This window comes from Sinohyriopsis cumingii, unplaced genomic scaffold (assembly GCF_028554795.1).
Source record: "Sinohyriopsis cumingii isolate HCF-2022 unplaced genomic scaffold, ASM2855479v2 utg000160l, whole genome shotgun sequence".
Lineage (NCBI taxonomy): Eukaryota > Metazoa > Mollusca > Bivalvia > Unionida > Unionidae > Sinohyriopsis > Sinohyriopsis cumingii.
In genome coordinates this window covers 6,668,783-6,683,834 of record NW_028315873.1, presented here as the reverse complement: position 1 = coordinate 6,683,834, position 15,052 = coordinate 6,668,783, and the positions used below count along the sequence as shown (strand labels likewise).

Below are 15,052 nucleotides of genomic sequence, written 5' to 3'. Positions count from 1 at the left end.
ATAAAGTTAAGAAAGCTTGAAAAAGAGGAAAGAGATAAACAAATGCAAATTCAAAAAGAAGAGAAAGAAATGGAGAAGAAATGACAAATGCAAAAGGAAGAAAAAGAAATATAAATACAAATGCAGGAAAAAGAAAGGGAGATGCAAATGCAGGAAAAAGAGAGAGACAGATACAAAAATATGAGTTACAAATGAAACTGCAATTACAGAAAGATGTGATGTGATTTGGATTTTTAACATAGTTTTAACAATTTTTCAGTCATATCGCTACGATGTCTGCTATGTGGCAGTTTATAGTGATGTCTAGCACTGGGGCATCATGCCGCAGACATGTAGCATGATGTCCCACCCAGTCACATTATCCTGACACCAGGCCGACCAGTCCTAACACTAACCTCTTAATGCTGAGTGTCAAGTGAGGCAGCTATTAGTACCATTTTTGTAAGTCTTAGGTATGACTCGGCCGGGGATCGAACCCACGACCTCCCGCATCCCACGCGGACGCTCTAACCACTCGACCACCAGAGCAGTATTACAGAAAGAAGAGCAGTACCTAAACCTGTAGTGATACTCACATTACAAGGGACAACAATCTCACATTTCTTCTGCGACCGATAAGGATTTGAAACCAATCCTTTGAGCCACATGTTCAGTGTCATAGTTTAACACCAAAATTACCATCAGAGATTCAACATTTTGACTACAAATTCAACTTGAACCCCACCAGTGGTCCTGGAAAACTTGAAACAATGTCACATCAAGTCATACCTGTATGAAATCAATAGGAAGGTGATTCATTTTCTCAGAAATGGAGAGTATTATAATCATTATGTCTTAATCCGTGACAGACTAGACAAGACTACAGCACAGATAGAACCTGACCCGGTACTCACTATCTGCATTTGCTTTACTAGTTATATGATTCCACAAATCTCACAATACAACAGAAATCCAATAGTCGGATGACATCAACAAGCTTCTATCTAATGGAAAAAAATTAAAATAAATGAAAGTCAGAAAGCTTCTGTAAGAACCAGAAAGAATATGTTTATGTTGAGAAAACAACCAAAAACCTGTCGCTGTCACTGCAATCTGGACAGTTCATCAAGCAAAGAGCACATGTCAACAAGGTACTCACATGATACAACAAAACATAGTTATTTTTTTAATAAATATATACAGAATTCTGTGTTCTTTCATTGTAGTTTCTTTATTACGAACAGTTTACAACTTTATTTTTCATTTCATATTTTTTTTGTTTCTACATCTGAAATGGGTTATTACTGACATCATGTGACAACTGGACCTATGATGTCATGAATATGTTGGTTGTGATATTTGTGTACCCATGCGACTAGCAATGCAAATGGTGAGTATCAGGTCAAATTTCATCAACGCCATAGTTTCATCTTATCTTTCAGCAGAGTAAAGACATAATTATTCTAATACTTTCATTTTCTGAGAAAATAAATAATTTTCATATCGGTTTCATGTAGGTATGCCTCGGGGTAACAGCATTAAGTTTGCTAGGCCATCTGGTATGCGGCTACGCTTTGCCGACAACATGTTGGTGTCTTGTGATGCTAGACTGGTTTTCAAACCTTTCATGTCAGACAAAATATCAATATCAAGCTGACTGTGAAACAACCAGTCTTCTAATCTAATCCAGTGAGTGTTAAGATTGACTCAACAACTATAATTATGGTAACCACCCTAATGATCCATACTGCAACCTCCGAATATTCTGGGCAGAACTCAATAAATATAATTCACAATCAGTTACAACTCAATTACGTAATTGTTTCTGTCATCAAGTAGTTGCAAACTTTCCTGACTTTCATCAACATTTGCAAACTTCAAGGAATTTTCATGTTCAGAAAAGAAATTATCATTTCTTCCAACTTTTTCCAAATTTCCTAGTAGCATGGGAGCCCTGTATACTTCTTCAATCGTATATGTATCGGTAATGAAGTCAATATTAACATTCTGGCATATTTAAGAGCTTGATGCAATGACAACATCTACTGGGAAGTCTTATTATATATAATCTTGTGACAAAAAGTGTTAATTTGTTTTGATGAAAGAAAAATTGGCTGATGTAGATTCTACTTGCACTTGTGTCAATAGCTGATGAACTTGTATTCCCCGTTAAGTCATCCTTTATTATTAAACGACAATTACACTGGCTTAGACTAATGAATGCCTTTAGATGTGACATTACAAGTCTTTAATCATGCTTGATTATCTTGGTTTTTCTGTATGACAAATTACATTATATTATATGGCAATCACGTAGGGAGGACTGTGTGCGAGAATAAAAACTTTTTCTTGCATCTCACTCTCTCAGCTCCTCTCTCCGAATTGTATTTATTGTTACCTTAACATAATGTCATTATTCATAAGACCATAGTTATTATAATTGTACAATCTTTGCTTTTAATTTCTTGGTATATGCTAGTGATGTGATTTGATAATTAGATTCATTCTTAAGCACATGATGTAAAAAGCAAACATTTTATTTGTCATGGTAGTAAAGATAATAACTGTATGGATAATAATTATAATTCAATTTAATTTGTTCTGTTACATCTGATGATACAGTTTTGTAATCACTTCTGACAAAACAAAGTTTTTAGTAGTATAAAAGTCTTCGGCTGCATTTGGTATCTGATAATTCTCTGTTGCTTCTTGTATAATTCTAACAAAATCTGGATCAAGTTCTGTATAATTATTTTGACACAGTTCCTTCAGGTCCTGAATTTCCTCTGTCATTGGTGCTTAACAGTTCTCTGCTCCTGAAAAAAATTTGTATTAAGATTAAATTGTATTGATGTAGTTAAACCAGCATTAACAGCCACATTCACCATGAATATATTCCATCCCTGACATAGAGCAGCATTTTTTTAAAATGCTTCTTATAACTGACTTGTTAAAATAAACCTGTCTTAAGAGACCATATTCTTTAAAGTCTTTGAAATAACAGCTTACAACAGGTTCAAATGCATTGTTTGGTTACAATATAAAAATAATAAATGTAGAAAAGCCGCTGTAAATTACCATGTATGGTGTAAGTAGATTCCCTTCATTTTTAATTCAACATTTTAGAGAAAAAAAACCTGTAATTTTAGTACACGAAATAATATTGACACCAGCAGGAGCATATGAACAAATTCTACACGTCCATTCAAACAAGTTATCGAGTCTCTTATTTCACAGAGAACACCAGCAGTTATCTTTGTCAGAAGAAAGTGTAGTTTCTCAAACCAAAAAAATTTAAAATGACCTGGATCATTTTATTCTTCCAACTGTTTGGGAGCTTGCCGACCAAGTGTGCAGGCTACATAAAACAGTACGAGCTTATTATGCAAAATGAAAACATTCAAAAGATGTTGCCTCTTTTATTTTTGCAGCATAAATCAGTATTTAACACTTGCTACCCAATGGCAGTCAACAGAATAATAGGTTGCTATTTCTAAAAGCCCATATTTTAAAAAGAGATATGGATATCAATGTGTCCTTCCTTCACAAACTGTTGATATTTCAAAATGACAATAGATCATTCGGAAAAGAGTTCAGCCCATTTGGTGCAAATTTTGTACCATGCCATTAACTACATCCTCCATGTTTTGTTGATGTTCCACAGTCCTACCATGTCTCTTAGATGTTTCTGAATGAGCAGCACATATACAAACTGCAGACACAGCTTGGAATAGTGATACAGAGTACATGTATTTTGACGTCTATTAAAAATGATGACTCAGATGTGATCATAGAAGAAATGTTTTTAAGAAAATGTAAATTTAGAGAAACAAAGGGGTTTTTTTAAGAAAGAAAAAGGGATCTATTTTTGTGTTTATGTGGTTTGGCATATTTTCATTTCGTGCATGTGTCATACATGTAACAAATACTGCAGGTGTTTTAATCTGGCAATTTTAGGAAATTTGCCAAATTAACTTGAACAACTTGTATCATCCTGTTCACTGGAAAAAGAAAATACATGCATAGAATAATAACTATTGTATTACATCCAATCTATCCATACCAATGATATTTTAACTTCTAAGGATTCCAAAAAGTGTATTCTTTCATTACATGTTATGCTTGACAATGCTCACAAGACATTAGATATATAAATGGTTTTTCAAACGTCAGACCTGAAACAATAATACTGACCCAAATGTACATGTGATTGTGATGCAAATATATATATGTGATGATGGCCCACATTTATATGTGATGGTAACCGAAATGTATATGTGATGGTGACCCAAATGTATATGTGATGATGACCCAAATGTGGTGTGACAGAGTTCCAAATGTAGTTGTGATGATTACCCAAATGTGGTATGGCAATGACCCAGATGTCTGTGATGATGACCCGAATGGGTGTCTCCAAAGATATGGTTAGGACAAGACAAAAATGAAGCGGGAAGCAACTGCTATACTAATTAATCCAATTTCTGCCATCTTTTCATTTTTTGAAACTCATACAAGGTATTAAAGTATAACAAGGATTCACATTAATTGTACTTGCATTCATAACTTCATACATATAGAACACTTACAGAGCAAAGTCTCTTATTTTCAATCAGATGAGCATGCTGATCTGAAGTTAGAGGTATTATACCTCAAAGATCTTAAAGAGAAAAAAGTGAAACCAACAAGTAAAATTCAACAAATACTTTATTTTCACAGATAATGTGAAAATTTAAAAGTAGCTTACATTATGAAATATATCCCAAATAGCTCTCACAGATCCAAAAGGAAAAAAGGTGTTCCAAATGAATTACAGTGGTGTTCCAAATTGATTCCAATCTTGAATGTGCTGTAGTTCCAACAGTCTTAAATGTGCCGATGTGATAATCTTATCCATCACAATGATATAATCTAGAATGTCCTTGAAGGAATTCACTCTAATCCTAAAACAGTCCAAAAGTATCTGTAAGCACTTTGTTATTTCAGTGAATAAATGAAGTATATAAATCATGTGAAATTACAACTGAACACAACTAAAAGACAGATTTCACTTGAGAGATATCACAATAGGAGTATATTGTTAACTATGTTGATCACAACCTTTATATAAAATTGATCACAAACTTTATATAAAAACCTAAGACAATAAGAGATATAGGATGTGGGTCCTTTTCCCATCAAATTCGTAAACAAGGTAAGGTCTGTTTACTTTATAGTTTTACTTTTTAGCAAACTACCTGGCAAATGAGAACATTTTTTTCTAATGGACGAAACAATTTTCTGAACTCAAAGCCAGGTAAACATGTTTACAAATATCATCTCAGATGATAATCTACAATCATGGACAAAAGTTAGCTTTGCAATATCTTGCTTACATATGACCCTTACAATTGTGGACAAGAGTTAAACAATATATACAATATATAGATATACAAAAGGGCACTTGAAATGGTTTCTAACTGACCTGTATTACCCTTCTTTCAATTCAAAACCTGCCTGGTTTACATGTGATGCACCATATATGAAGGCATTTTCATTGCTAAGAATGCCATCTGCACTGCAGCAACTATGCCATTTCCAGTGCCTGGACTGCCTCTCACTTTTACTGGACACCCTGAAAAGTAGGTTAGTATAATATTATTAGCATCATATACAAAATTTAATAATTTATATCGGCTTTGGTGATGGAAGTTAAAGTTCTCTTTTGCCTTTAAATACTGTCTGTATTTTTACTAATGTACAGGAAATGTACAAGATTTGTTATTTTACTAAATTTTTACAAACTTTATTGGAGTCCAACTTACCACATAAACTGGTCATGTAAACTTGTGACATAGTGGTAGTTGCACAAATTGTGTAGTGTACAACAGCATTGTTCTGTTATCAAAAAGACACTGAGAAAATTACTAGTTCACCATGAGAATACTTGTAAGTAATATACTTTTTTCCCCTATAATCAGTATTTTCCTTCACCCTCATTTGCGCTTCAGAGACCCCCAAATTTTTAATTTGACCCCCAGTTTTGATACCAAAGTTTATTTTTTACTCAGTCTGACCCCCAGTTTTGACACCAAGGAGATTTTTGACTCTCAGTCTTGCACCCCTAGGGGATACACTGCCTATAATACCAAAACCAAATGCCAATACAGTATTTGCTTCAAGGACAATTAAGAAATAATAATTAAGATCGATGAGCAAAATATTCATATGATATGGTTCATAAACGTTCTAAATCTGCCCCTCTTAGCCGTTACTATAGCAGAGATAATGCAAGATTTGTACAAAATAGTAAGCTTTACATGTGTGACACCAGGCCTGCAAACAAATAGATGTATGACTGACCAATCAACCAATTATATCTAGCTTTGCTTACATCCATAGTCCAAGAAGAGATGACATAGCTCAGTTAATCCTGCATTTGAATATCTCATTTACGGTCTTCAAGTAATTCAATTTTTACAGTAACACTTTGTTTTGGCATATAATTTCCTTGTATGGGTGTATAAAACAGTCATTAAAAAAGTATACCCACCTTTAAAATCGTGAGTGTGAACAGGAAGACATAATAAACACTGCAATAAATTTATTCAGTTTACAATTCCAAGTCAAATACATACCTGTCAAGATTTCATTTTAAAAACTGACAATACTGAGATGCCAATTATTCAACATTTTAACTGCAATTACAATAATATATATAAACATGTAATTACTTTATAATTTGCATTATGTGAGTTGATATTGTCTTCATTTACCATGGGATTTAACAACTGTATTGACAAAGTACAAGGCAACTATATCTGGTCATCTATTAGTTATTCCAGCATGTAGCCATATTATCTTCTGCAAAAAACTGAAAATAAGATCACTTAAAAATACATTGTATCACACAAGGCGGGGTAATTTATCCATTGTCAAGATAAACTGTATGTACATAACAGAAATGAAATATAATAAAAAGCTGAAGAATGAATAGAACAAATTTGCATAAACATTCACAGCAGAATCTTCAGCTTTCCCATTAATGTTGCACTTTCACTTAAAATAGGAAACATCTGTTACTAAAATAATGTCTTATAAAGTAACTATTTTTACATTTTAGTCCAACTGTAAATAAAATTTATTTAAATCAAGATGTTTTCCCAATGGATGTTATTAGATTTTAGGTCCTTGTGTACGTGTATGTGTGGTATATGCATGTGTATGTTCACTGTGTCATGCAACTTACAAACAGTTCAAGATAAAAACACAGTTCAATATGCTAACTATGGGACATGATTTATGAGTGGTCTAAAATGTACCTTTGGTTTTAAAATTTTAAACCATCATAGGTCTTAAAGGTTCTACCTAGAACTTAATATAATTTTAAGTTTTAAATGTTTGCTATTGCTAATTTGTTTATATGACCATTGGGTTACCTGGGTCACAACTTTAGAAACCTTTGAGACTGCCAGATCATAACCACTTATGTATTTCTCTGCTACGTTTGTTTTGGTGCTTTAAGGTATAATAACGAAGGTCAGTTAGTTAGTGCTGTGGCAACTGGAGTCAAGTGTCTTGCCAAGAACAGACTGGTCCTATGGTAAGATACAAAACCCACCCCCTTATGGACCTGAGTCTGGCACACTAACCACTGAATGTGGCTTTATGTATGTACATATGTATGTATGTATGCATACATACCTATCAATACATCCATGTATGCCAATACCATAAGATGTCAATTTATCATACCCATCTGAAAAAAGGAAATATAACATCAGGAAAATATTGAAATAAAGAAACATGTATATTTCAAGACTTAAAAGTGTGCAGCATAGCAACATTGTCCCTATCTTTTTCCCACTTTTGAAAAACACGATATATTCATACCCATGACCCTAGACTGGACTTACAAAGAAGGGGGGAAAATGAAATTCTGATAGAGCTGTATACATCATATAAACTCCAATCATATCCCAAAATTTGACATTTCTGTTTTCAACATTATGTACTAGGTGTATGACAATATATAACTCTGTAAATTTGATATATAATTACATACAGGTAAAACCCTTTATAATGCGTTGCTCACGGGTCCAAAGAATAACATCACAATATAAGCTGGATCGAGTTAACAAATTTTTTGAAAAACTTCCCTACAGAAAATGTGCATTGAAAGTTCAATGTCATCAATTTTAACTAACTTCTTGATCATATAAATCTGCTAGGGATAAGAATAATTGGTTTTTCCGATAGCATGTATTTAGGTGTTAAAAAGAGAGGTCACCTTATATTAAAAAAATGTGAGCCATGCTGCGATTGTGTTATAAGCAGAATCACGTTATAATGAAGCAAACAGTCAGATATATTCAGCAAAAGATACATTCCATGCCTGAAAGGTTACATAGTTACAATTCCTTTCTTTGCCTCACAAAATGCTAATTTTTCTTGCTGTAAGTATAACATCTATAATCACATATCACATGGCATGGTGGGAAAACCTGTTTTATAAAGGAATATTTTTACCAAGAATATATAGGAAGGAAATAATTTTACCAATAATTTTCTTTAGAACTGTACAAATGCCACATCAACTATGATGTGACAGGAAGAAATGTTACATATCATACAATGCTGTGCCATTCAACTGCAAGCCATCTCTCACAGAATGCATGTAATAACATTTTTTTTATATGGCAATCAGTTTTTTTACTAACCAATATGCCTTATAAAGTTTGGACCCTGCAAGAGATAGTACACTGACCATAAAAAACCATTTCAAAATTAAAATGTACCAGACACATACAAAATACAGTCCTTGATAAAAATGTGAAAACATCTGAAACCACGCTTTAGAAGTGGAAATGTCTGAATAAGACTGAACCATTTTAAAAGCTTATACTAACATCAAATTTTCTGATTAATTACCTATACAATGGTTTGGGGTGTACTGAGAAGAAATGCCATAAATTAAACAAGCTATATAAATAGCACTGTCTGTTGAAAAATACCAATTGACAAACTGTCATAAGTAGGTAAAATATCCATGTGCTACATTTCATGACTAAGTCACACACTCCCTGAAAATTCAAAATATAATTGTGACACACAAAAATGGGACAAATGCTAAATGAGACTAATGTAAACCATGTATGAAAAGCCTTATTTTTTAAAACAAATAACCGACAATCACTCTGCTTTATTATGATATTCTTTTATTGACCTATATTACAGATAGATTTCCCAACCAAACTGATGTAACATCATAATTGGAGGACTTTTTCACATATAATCTAACGCTAACAGTAATCAAATATACCCTATTATCAAGTGACCCATCTAAAGAGATTTCATTTTTAAGAAACAAATTTATTGCAATATTTCATGTTTGCATGGGATGCAATTTATGTGAATACTTGTTAAAAAGATTTGCAATACTGTCCACTGTAACTCACTTTACCGATATATTGTTTTTGATGCAGCCTTCTTCTCTTTCTCCATTCTACATCATTCTTATCTAGTTCTTGTACAATTCCATCAGCAAATTCTCTGCAAATCAAATAGTAATGTGCAGTTTATATTATCAATGTGGTCTTTATTCATTGATAAAATAAAGTGTAACAGAAAATAAAAAAAGGCAAACAAAATAAAATCATTTTGCTAACAATGAAAATCAATACAAAAGATAAAACAAAACATAGGATGCCTCATATAGTGCAATCATTCAGCATGAATAATTGCTATAGCAAGCATAAATTCTTACGTGTTTAAAATTGTCCTAAAATAATGTACAGCAACTTGGTTATGTCACCAAGGAACATCCTGCCAACTTCTTTTAGGACTTCACAAACAATTTTCTAGGTTGATAGTTGGGAATAAAACCTTAATGAATACTAAAGTTGGGAATTCTTCCTGATACAAAAAGATTGGAAACTAACAGTATATAGTATTTACATTGCAATTATGACTGTATTTGGGCACAGAAGACCACCCCACCCCACCCACCCCACAAAATTGCTGCACCTTGCACAATATAAACCCAGTGTATTTCCTAGTGGTAATAATGAAAAATCCAATGGAAATTGTATCCTAATATTTTGCATTCTGCAATGAATGCAGTAATGGCCTTATCAAACGTGGGGCCCAATTTGAATCAATTTGGCAGGGCCCCTGCTTTTAAATGAAGGGCCATCGATGTGCACAGCATTTGGAAATAAACTTTTGATGTCAGCCCTGAATGAATGTACACATTTTATTTTATCATGAAATAATGCACAACTTTCGTGCAAATAAAAATTATATCTTTAAGTCACCTGGCTAAATCCCTACACACAGGCCCATTTCATAACAGTGAAAAAAACATTACAACACAAAATACCATAACAATACTTTACAAAAACGTTTATTATTTCTGCAAAGCATTTATACTGTTTGTGATCAAGCCATTAAAAAAACTCTAACCTGACAAACTTAATGACTTTTACTGACTGAAATTTGTATTACTGCCCCGCTCCCCCCATATCAAAGCATATGCAATGAGGGACAAATACAAACACATACATGTGCCATTATGATACAAATACTGAGATTATTTACGATAACGATAATATTATTATCATCACCACTACTGAAAAGATAATAGAAGCACCATAGTATTAATAATAATAATAATAATAATAATTTGTACTTGGTGTAAATTTCAATATCAACATGATGGTGGGTGTTTTGGTACAAATGGGACAAAACAAAAAAAAGAATGTAATTACAATTCACCCATGTCAGTATCTATAATTTACCATAATGTGATTTCTGGTTTGTATCATGCATGTATACATAAAACATGCTGCAGACAGGAAGTTATATCAGCAGTTAAGACCAATGAAATGCCAAGGTACAAAATGCATGATACAAGAAAGTTTATTTAATGAACATAGCAAAGACAACATAAAAGTACTAACTCAGGGCCAGCTATTATACAGACATATACAGTCATTTGAACAAATTTCAATACCACATTCACACTGTGACTGATTAATCTGATATTCCTTTTTAAAGGAATGTCTATAGTAAAGGTTACTCACTCTTTCATTGAGGCACGACAATCACTTTTCAGAAGGTCATGAGTATCAGTTGAACATAGACAAAGTAAACCAGATTTGCAAGTGCTGCCTTGAATATTAAGGGGGAAATAACTGACCCATGTCCCCCATACTAAAGACAATTGTGGAAATATATTGAAATGAAAGGACACAATAACCCTATTATTTGTGCGAGTACATTACGACATAATGGAAATGTACAGAATTATTTAAAGCTTACAGAATATTATAAACTACATCATTCCTGTTGAGTAAAAACAAGCAAATAAGCACAAAGTGTTACAATAATATTAGGTGTTTAATGCAAACGTTAAGCCATTCGTGATATTTCTTAAACTGAATAAGGGGCTGCTGTTGTGTGCTTTTACTTACATACAAATAATATAGAGCCTGAGGCAAAGAAAAACAGTGCCCAATGGCGTGATGATATACCTATTAGCATATGCTAGTGTGTATGTTTTGGAGTTTTAACGTAGCTTTAGGAATTATTCAGTTTATTGTGATGTCTAGCACTGGGGCATCATGCCACAAATATATCCCACCCAGTCACATAATCCTAACACCAGGCTGACCAGTCCTAACACTAACCTCTTAATGCTGAGCGTCTAGCGAGGCAGCTGTTACTACCCTTCTTACAAATCTCTGGTATGAATCGGCCGGGCTTCGAACCCGCGACCTCCCGCATCCGAGATGGACACTAACCCCTAGGCCACTGGAGCGGTCTTGCCCATTCTAGTTAACGACTAGTTAAATATAAAGAGACAAAAATCATCAATTATTACACCATTTGGTTAGAAAGCTGTTTACTCACGAGTTCATTTGAAGAATTTCAATTTAAATCCAACCTACACGATAAGCTCCAACTCACTACACCCTTCCATGAGATACGTAATTTCGAGGTCTTTCATGTATTATACTACAGTACAGATCACAGGGGCTGTTGGTGTAATTATGATATTTATTTATAATATACCTGCCTAAAACGTTTATATTTATAATTATTCGTTTATTGGAAAAAAAAATACCTTGCACTGAATGATATTGGATGACTGGCCTTCACTCTTCTAAAACATAAATCGATAATTCTCCATCTTCTAAGATACAACACACTTATGCGGATAAGATGATGGTATTACGAATATGTCATCACGTGATTAAAATCTCGTTTATGAGTTTAAATCTCGTTCGGTTCGTTAGATAAATTGGAGCTCTAGATTATCAGCGGCGTTACTATCGTAGGAGCTGGAGATAATAGCTTAGTAGATCTCGTTTTTGAGTTGAAATCTTGTTCGAATCTCGTTCGGTAGTAAAGACGGAGATCAAAATTACAGCGGCGTTACTGTGGAAGGAGCCGGCGATGGTAGTTTGTAGACTGAGCTTCACGTGTTTCTGGAGCCGTAAATTGTGATTTTTATTAACGGAGCCGTAGATTAAAAGTGTTTTAGGAGCCGCTAATTGTAGAAGGAGCCGCTAATTGTTGTAGGAGCCGCTAATTGTAGTTTCTATTAAAATATAAGGAAAGATTGTAATCACCGTCATTTTAGGAGCCGCTAATTGTTATCGGAGCCGCTAATTGTTGCCCATATAATAATATAAGGAAAAATTGTGATCACCGCCGGGTACCTGCGGCTTTCCATATAATCCAGCTCCTCTACCTAAAAGTCCGGTACCTCCGAGTAGTCCACCATTTCCAATTCCACCTGGGAGGATGCCACCCCCATTTAAATATCCTGCATCTCCAAGAATACCACCAAGATCTGCAATGCCAGAACCATTGTCAATGAATACACCGGAACAATAATAGTGTTAAAAAAACAATAATAATAATAATAATAATAGCATAAATGATAAATGGATAAAAACATAATTTTATAATCAAATGGAATGTAAACTAACCAAACCCTTGTACTGATTTATGTGGATAGGAAAGTGTGTGTGTGTGTGTGTGTGTGTGTGTGTGTGTGCGGTTTGGATTTACGAAGCTTTAAAACTGTTTCAGTCATATCGCTACGATGTTTGCAATGTTGCAGTTCATATAATATCTAGCAGTGGCGCATCGTGCCGCAGACATGTAGCATAATGTCCCACACAGCTACATTATCCAGATACCAGGCCGACCAATCCTAAGTCAAACCTCTTAATGCTGAGCGCCTAGCGAGGCAGCTGTTAGTACTAATTTTATCAGTCTTTGGTATGACTCGGCCGGGGTTCTAGCCCGCGATCTTCCACATCCGGGGCAGACGCTTTAACCACTAGGCCACCGGAACGGTTGATAGTAAAGAAGTGTATATCAGGGGCAATTACAAACTTAGATTGCTGTGTGATATTTTAACCTCTACACATGTTTTCAGGTTTGTTTCTATAAAACTTCAGGTGTTATTTTTCTTTCTCTTTTTGTAATTGCTAACTGTCATTATTTAAATCAAAGCTATTTTCTCTTTGACGTCTATTTTAAAATTATTTGTAGGAGTAAATATTAACTTTATATTCCAAATATATTAACGCAAGTTTTCTTTTCTTACTTCTGTATCTAGGATACAGAAAAGACCCCCTCCTTCGTGAATTTAAATCATGAATGTGTCTGAACATAGAGAGACAGTAAAATGAAATAGACGCGCGGTCAAAGGACAAACACGAAGAGATAGTAAAATGAAAAAGACATGCAGTCAATGGACAAACTCGGAGAGAAAGTAAAATCAGATAGACGTGCAGTCAAAAGATAAACACGGAGGCATAGTATAATGGAATAGACATGCAGTCAATGGACAAACACGGAGGGACAGTAAAATAGAATAGCCGTGCAGTCAATGGACAAACACGGAGAGAAAGTGCAATGAAATAGACGTGCAGTCAAAGGACAAACACGGAGAGATGGTAAAATGAAATAGACTTGCAGTCAATGGACAAACACGGAGAGAAAGTGCAATGAAATAGACGTGCAGTCAAAGGACAAACACGGAGAGATGGTAAAATGAAATAGATTTGCAGTCAATGGACAAACACAGAGATACAGTAAAATGAAATAGACGTGCAGTCGAAGGACAAACACGGAGAGAAAGTAAACCGAAATATACGTGCAGTCAATAGATCAACACAGAGAGACAGGAAAATGAAATAGACGTGCAGTCAAAGGACAAACACGGAGAGATGGTAAAATGAAATAGACTTGCAGTCAATGGACAAACACAGAGAGACAGTAAAATGAAATAGACGAGCAGTCAATGGACAAACACGGAGAGAAAGTAAAACGAAATAGACGTGCAGTCAATAGATAACACAGAGAGACAGGAAAATGAAATAGACGTGCAGTCAATGGACAAACACGGGGAGAAAGTAAAATGAAATAGATGTGCAGTCAAAGGACAAACACGGAGAGAAAGTAAAATGAAATAGACGTGCAGTCAAAGGACAAACACGGAGAGATAGTAAAATTAAATAGAAATGCAATCAATGGATAAACACGGAGAAATAGTACAATGAATAAATAGTAAATGAGCTCATCAATCCTTTACCACAAGTCTCTGAGTACTTTATTTTAAGCGGAATTCAACTCAGCATGTAATGCCACTTAAAAACCATTATGGATACCAGAAAACCGTTAATGAATTAAGATCACTTAATTATGAAACATAGATCCCAGTGACCTCGTTTTGATTAAAGAGTGTAGTGCTTCCTGTGAAGCATATCCAAGATCAAATACTGCAGGAAATAGTGTTTGACAAATTGGTTCAAATATCCAGGTTAATGCATATAAATGGAGTATACGTCACTGTGATCTTATTTTGACTTAAGTTTGTAGTACTCTAGCAGCAAAGAGGGCGAACAGCCTCTAAATGGTTCACCCGTATTTTCGCAAAATAGGCCTTCATGGGTTTTCTCAGTACCGGACATGAGTCGACTTGTTCGCCGAACTTAATAGACTCCAACCCCAGTACACGAGATGTATAGATGTATACATTTTTCATGAAAAGGAAACGAGGCTTGCCCGAGTTTCT

General features: G+C 34.4%; 1 long non-coding RNA gene across 7 annotated transcripts; it reads right to left on the bottom strand.

Annotated features, from left to right (window-relative positions):
• Positions 1-2,552: 2,552 nt before the first annotated feature.
• LOC149774703 (uncharacterized) lies at positions 2,553-12,689 on the bottom strand. 7 transcript variants are annotated; one of them, XR_016416773.1, is made up of 7 exons: positions 12,083-12,689; positions 11,646-11,800; positions 9,419-9,507; positions 8,676-8,700; positions 7,660-7,714; positions 5,441-5,590; positions 2,553-2,795 (listed from the first exon to the last, which is right to left on the bottom strand). It is a non-coding gene; the product is annotated as an uncharacterized LOC149774703 (long non-coding RNA). The 7 variants fall into 7 exon arrangements; XR_016416772.1 differs by lacking the exon at positions 8,676-8,700 and having other exon boundaries at positions 9,414-9,507; XR_016416775.1 differs by lacking the exon at positions 8,676-8,700.
• Between the last annotated feature and the right edge of the window lie 2,363 nt (positions 12,690-15,052).